General features: G+C 35.3%; 1 long non-coding RNA gene across 1 annotated transcript; it reads right to left on the reverse strand.

Moving 5' to 3' along the window:
* Positions 1-3,200: 3,200 nt before the first annotated feature.
* On the reverse strand, positions 3,201-5,518 carry LOC124379193. Its single transcript, XR_006924383.1, has 2 exons — positions 5,294-5,518; positions 3,201-3,534 (listed from the first exon to the last, which is right to left on the reverse strand). It is a non-coding gene; the product is annotated as an uncharacterized LOC124379193 (long non-coding RNA).
* Positions 5,519-7,035: the final 1,517 nt, after the last annotated feature.

A 7,035-nucleotide genomic window follows, 5' to 3' on the forward strand; every position in this document is an offset into this window, starting at 1 on the left:
AACTTTATTATCAAAAAGTTCATGAAATCATTACTACCTATTGATGGTGTGCATGTTAGTGCAGTGCTTTTATTTCCTGTTAATTTTGCTACTGTGTTGAATAAAAATCTAGGATTATGCTTGTTATTTTCTATGAGGGTGGAGAAATATGCTGATCTAGCAGCACTAAGAGATTTTCTATGATTTAGGAGGCTGTCCTTCCATGCTATTTGAAATACTGTTAATTTTGTTTGACTAAGTTTTTGTCCCTGACCATTTTGGTCTTAGGGGAGTTACATCATCTAGAGTATAACGTAACGTTGATTCTAGGTATTCAGTGGCTCAGTCAAGCTCTGCGGGGTCAGATGGGATCTATTTAATATCGTCTTTTCCGGAAGATTACTGATAAAACACGCTGCTGTAACTGACGTGAAATTACCTTAACATGGTAACGTGGTGAGGTAGTAATTCAATGACTACGGCAGATTTTAAAAGAGATGAGATAATGGTCTGCCCGACTGTGCAATTTTGACTAAGTTTTTTATTTTTAATCCAAATGTTAACAACAAATCAAGAGTGTGTCCACCAATATGAGTGGGTCCTATAACATTCTGATTAATTCCAAATGAATCTCTCCATATTTGACTCCGCCCCTGAGGCCGCCACTGCCTCCACCTTGTCCAATCCCTGAGGTTGGCTGGGAGTTTAAATACCCGCCAAAACCCCAGGCCAGAATCCTCCTCTGTTTGTTCCTCTTGTGGGTGGCCATCTTTTGTCTTTTAACTTGTTGGCAAAACTATCAGGACAATCTCTGTAGAGATGGTTTGATTCTCCACAAAGATTGCACCGTCTGCCAATGGTGCACTCTTCAAACCTGTGACCAATTTCTTTACACTTCCCACACATTATTTCTTGACACACTTGGCTAAATGCCCCATTTTCCACACCTTCAACATAGTTTGGGCATGCCCTGATAATGTATGTAGCCTCTGTTCTCTCCCAACACAATCATCAAAGGCAGATGTTTTAGCCTGTGCATCTCCCAGGATCTGATGTTTTAGGTGCCACCCAGTAAACTGCAGTGGATCCAGTAGAATGGGAATAATACAATCAGAGACACAGGGTTTATTTTTTAATGTTTATGTGCCAATGTAGCTTTCAAAATGACCAAAAAAAAATGCTAATGTCTCTGTGGTGCAATCGGTCAGTGCGTTTGGCTGTTAACTGAAAGGTTGGTGGTTCGAGGCCCCCCAGGGATGTGATAGTGGCTTTTGTTAGACACCAAGTGCTGCCGTGCTGCACACCAACCTGAGCTGAGAGCAAGTGGAGGAACGAGTGACTGTTACTGGGTGGTGCGTCTTAGAAAAAGGCTTCTAGGTTTGAACAAGTTTAATACAAAACTAACTTTAAATATCAATATGATAAAAAATAAAAATGCTCCTGAATCCTGCATGTACACAAAACAGACCAATCCTGCGTCTGATCTACACTGTGTGACCAAATGTATTGGGACACGTGACTTTTCCACACCACATCAGTAAAGAGCTCCGTTTAGTCTAAATTTGACTAAAAAATAAAGAATAAATGAGAGATAATATTTCCAGAAATGTTGCAGTGAGCAGAAATGGACCTTCGGCTAATGGTGTAGGAGACATCATCATTAGCCTCATGCTAGCCGGGTTTGCTAGCGCTGTTTTTGTGTTAACTAGTTTCTTAGAATATTTAATTGAAAGTTGACCAAAACCAAATACATTCGTCAGACACTTATATTGTGTTTATAACTCACTAAATGTAGAATATTTAGACTGAGGATGAAGACTATTAAAGCTAAGATTAGTTAGCCGGCTAGTTAGCCTAGCTCAGTGGTTCTCAAAGTGTGGGCCCTCTAGTGGAGAATAAAGATATGACAGGTGGGGCGCAATGAACGGCAGGATTTATTTATTTATTTATTTGTTCTTCATTAATAAATTTCACCATGAATAAAGTTCATACACACAAAGCAACACAAACAATGTTGTGAAAATCTATTCAATGGATAAATGTGTGACATTGATCACAAAAAACAAGCAAACAGGTAATTCAGCACAAGCAGACAAAAAAACGTAGATGGTAGAAGCAATAAACCAAAAATTCATCTTTAAAGAAAATATAATTGTGGTTTGTGTTATCCTGTTCCTTTTGCCACATCTTATTTTTTAAACTTTTTAGATGTTGCTAAACTGAAAATTAAATACAGATCTCATCTGTCAGAGTGACAGTATCAAGTCTACAACTCAGTTGTTAAAAGATGTATGCATTTGCTCTATTTTACACAGATTGCAAAGTGACAGAAAGGCAAAGTGATAACACAATTACACCTTTCTTTTCTCTATTTTTGTTTTTGATGCTAGTTGATGATCATTTAGAATTGGTTAGTTTAATAAATTAGACATTTTTCAACTTGAAGTATTTTATTATACTTTTTTAAGGTGACAGAGGACAAGTGGGTTTAAAAATCCACCCCTCTGAAGTGGTAAATGGCAGAAAAAGATTGAGAATCACTGCTAAAAAACACAAACAGAAGTCACATTAGTACAGAATGGAGCATAAAGCACGTCCGGATAGTGCCGCTAGAGGGCAGTGTGAGACTGAGAGTTGAGGATGTGAGCTGTGTGAAGCTGGGATCAATAGTCTGTTAAGGGGTGGGAAGAGGGAAAAAGAAGGGAAAGAAGGAAAAACAGGAAAAAGAGAAAGAAAAAATGTAAAAATGGAAGAAAAAAGAAAAGGTAATGGAAACATGTCTTGCACATTTCTTATGGTTGTTGGCAGATTGATGTATATATTTTATAGCAAACTGCCTTATGTGCTTCAGATAGAATCTCTGATGTGAATGACGCTGGTTCGAATCCCTCAATAGTGCACACAAATACTGATGATGTGAATAAAAATACATCACTTGTCACTCATGTTCATTAATATCTTTGTGATTTGACTGATTTTTTACTGGAAATTCCAATAAAGTGCATAAAATGCATGTTTATTTCTTTTGTTAATGTACTTATTTAACCTTTAACACTTTTTTTAACAAAAGTCTCTTTTTCATTATATGGGACATGTTCTGTATTTATCTTTTATATTTATATTCTACATAATAATAATAATAATAATAATAATAATAATAATAATAATAATGAGGATGATAATGGGTTCAGCAGGTTCACAGAATAATTCACGAGTCACTGTTCTATAAACAATAAAACATTTTATTTTTAATTACTGAAAATGCTACAATATTACAAATCAATGTATATATTAATAAAGGTTAATTAACAATAGATATAATCAAGTACAAAGATTTAAAAAATGATCCTAATTGGGTCTGAAACAACAACCTAATGATAAATAACTATAGATTATAATAGTAGTAAATCCACAAAATAAATGGTAAAATAATATCAAGTCTCTGAGTGACTCAAAACACCAGGAAGAAATGGTTAAAGGAGCAGAACTGGAAGAAACAGCAGGTCTGGATGCAGATGAAGGACTGGCTGAAGGAGATGAACTTTGACTACCAGGCTGTAAAGACACATATTGTATATTATGAACTTAAGCATAATAATGATGATAATAATGACATATGAAGATCTTTTTAAATGACAGGAATCTGCATTGGTACATTTACATTAGGTTTGGCTGCTGAATTGTTGCTGAAGGATTCACCAAACCGTGACTTGTAAAATCATGTAAAATCACACATGTGCTGGAAATGTAAAGATCTGATTTCCCTTTTAAAGAAAACACAAATGATCTTCTATTCAATAAAAGACAATATGACTATAAAAGGCTTTGGGGACGTTCCAGAGATAATTGCGTGTGGAGTAAATACTGAAATATGAAAATAATGAATGAGCAGTGATAATGTAAGTGCAGGCTGTATAATGGTGGGGGTGGAGGTAGAGGGCGCTACAGCAGTAGGAGTGGAGTAAAGCAGGTGGAACACTTGCAGCAGGTGGAACACTTACGACCTGGTAAAAGAACAATAAAGAGTGTGGAAAACAGGTTTTATTTACCTTTTAGCCTTGGTATTTTTTACAGATGTAAATAAGAAGAAACATTGCAAAATATACATACAGTGAGGAAAATTAGTATTTGAACACCCTGCTATTTTGCAAGTTCTCCCACTTAGAAATCATGGAGGGGTCTGAAATTGTCATCGTAGGTGCATGTCCACTGTGAGAGACATAATCTAAAATAAAAAATCCCGAAATCACAATGTATGATTTTTAAACTATTTATTTGTATGATACGGTTACAAACAACTGATGTATTTGGGAGTGTGGATGAGAGAGCTGGTCTCATATTGCTCCAAAAAAAATTATTAAGTTACTGAAAATAATTTGCATTGTTTAGTGGCTGTTTCTCTGATGTAGTGACTGTCAGAGTAATGAAAATACTCCACCATGTACAGTAATTGGGTAACAGTAGGTGGCGCAATAATGACATTGTTTATTCATGACAAACACAAAGGTGAATGAGAGAGATCTCAAAGTGAGCTACCTAGTAGCTGAACTCGTAGCCTAATCAAAAAAAGCCCCACACTGTGGCAGAGACATTAATGCTACCTGCCTGCAAAGCCGCTGTCAACAAGATGCTCGTCCCTGATGCAGTTAAAGAAATAAAACATTTTTTGTAAATTTACCCCCTTACAAAGAAATTAACAGTTTAGAATTTTTATATTAGATTTATTTTAACAGAGAGACAGAATATAAAACAAATATGCTGTAACATTAAATTATATATTAAAAAATGATATATTTTAACACAAAAATAGAGTTATTACTGCAAGTCAGTGTTAAATAGTAAAAAGACCCAAGTCAGGAACACACACAATCTTCCATTTATTTAGTTCACCCACTGGTAACACACACAGCAGGTGAATTTCGGCATGAGCGTGTATTCCGACCCAGACCAAACTCTAATATTTCATACACTGTATTTATACCAAGAGATCTTTACAATTCACATGATCATGGTAGATGAAAAAGTTCACTCACTTAATTTGATTACAATATATACATTATATTGTAAATTGTAGTGTTAAAGCGTCATTTTGAACACAATACTGTAATTTTCATGTTTACTTCTTTACAATTTTTATATTTATTTTAACTGATTAATTTATGCATCTCGCAATGCATCACGGGAAGAAATACTTCCGCGAACGTCTTCAAAAGCATAAAAGGCTTCAATCTTGTTAAAAAAGCTTTCCTATAAGAATATTACTGTATAAATAATAGAAACATGTTGAATGGAAAGATTTGACGGTAAAACTTACAGATAAAACACGATGAATCTCTGGATTCCGTTTCACATCAGCGTCATTTAGCCACGCCCACATCGCATGTGCCGTAACAAACCTTTTCCTCGTTTTAAACCTATAGATGTATGTAACAGGTGTATAATTTACCCTGTTCAATTTACATGTCCTGTTTCAATTCATACTAAACTGTTGATTTGTCTTGTTTATACTCATATCTGTGTTTATAAATGTAGTTGCCTGATCAAAATGGGTGCTTCTCTTAAATGCCTTGATAATAGAAGCTGATGTCACTTCCTGTCCTGACTCCTCCTCTTCCCTTTCTGTATTGTAATCTCATTGGAGTGGTGGGTTTTTCCTAAATTTATGATAAACTGGTTTAATTTTATATTAATTACTTTTATATTTATTTATTATATATTTTTGGTTGAAAGAAGCAGAAATAGAGGACAGGGTAGTGTGGAGGAGGATGATCCGCTGTGGCGCCCCCTAAAGGAAGCAGCCGAAATAATTTTTTATTTTTCTCACTGAAGTTTTTGTGTGAGGTTTCTTTATCTATCTGTGTGAATATTTTACACTTTTGTTTGTATTTTTATGAATGTGAGGGCACATGGTGATAAGTCTACCACACACACAATAAGTGAAATATCACCACAGGGGCTGCTGATTTGTTGTGTGTTTTTTAGGAGAAACATTAAATACTTCCAGTGAGCTGCAGTCTGCAGTCCCGTGTCTGATTTCACATCACAGCACACAGAGTCAAGTATTTCAACTGGTGTCGCCGATAGTGATGAGCGATACCAATCATTTTCTTTTCAATCCGATACAGAGTACTTTCAAGACGAGTATCTTCGATACAATACTTCTATGAAATATGTATAAACTGTTTTAATACAAATCAGCGGCTTTGCAGGCAGGTAGCATTAATGTCTCTGTCACAGTGTGGGGCTTTTTTTTATTAGGCTACGAGTTCAGCTACTAGGTAGCTTACTTTGAGATCTCTCTCCTTTACCTTTGTGTTTTTTTTATTAATGTTGACATCATTAATTCTTATGTCATGAATAAACAAAGTCATTATTGCGCCACCTACTGTCACTCAATTATTGTACATGGTGGAGTATTTTCATTACTCTGCCAGTCACTACATCAGAGAAACAGCCACTAAACAATGCAAATTATTTTCAGTAACTTAATAATCATTTTCTATGAGACCAGCTCTCATCCACACTCCAAAAACATCAGTAGTTTGTAACCAGACACACTGATAACATCCTCACATCTCCTTAATATCACACATCTGTACTCTGGTCTGAGAGAAAAAAAAAGAGAGAGAGAGAGAGAGAGAGAGAGAGAGAAGAGAGAGAGAGAGAGAGAGAGAGAGAGAGAGAGAGAGAGAGAGAGAGAAATAGTATAAAACAAACAGATGATTAATAGTTTTACACAGAATTAAGCAAAATTAAGCACTGATAGTGCCACTAGAGGGCAGTGTGAGACTGACAATTGTCAATGTGAACTGTGGGGTACAATTAAACTTTTCTATATCTAATGCAGTTCTTCTTCTTCTTTCTTCTTCTTCTTCTTCTTCTTCTTATTATTATTATTATTATTAGTGTTATTAATTTCTTTACTCATGCTTTGATCTTCAGTTAAAAGTCCAAATTTACAATATAGAACTACTGCAACATTTCAGTGGTAACATACAGCATGTTTTGTAAAGTAAGTGACTAAAAACCCCAAAGGAATTTTCTTGTCACTTTATA

The sequence above is a fragment of the Silurus meridionalis genome, chromosome 3 (assembly GCF_014805685.1).
Source record: "Silurus meridionalis isolate SWU-2019-XX chromosome 3, ASM1480568v1, whole genome shotgun sequence".
NCBI lineage: Eukaryota > Metazoa > Chordata > Actinopteri > Siluriformes > Siluridae > Silurus > Silurus meridionalis.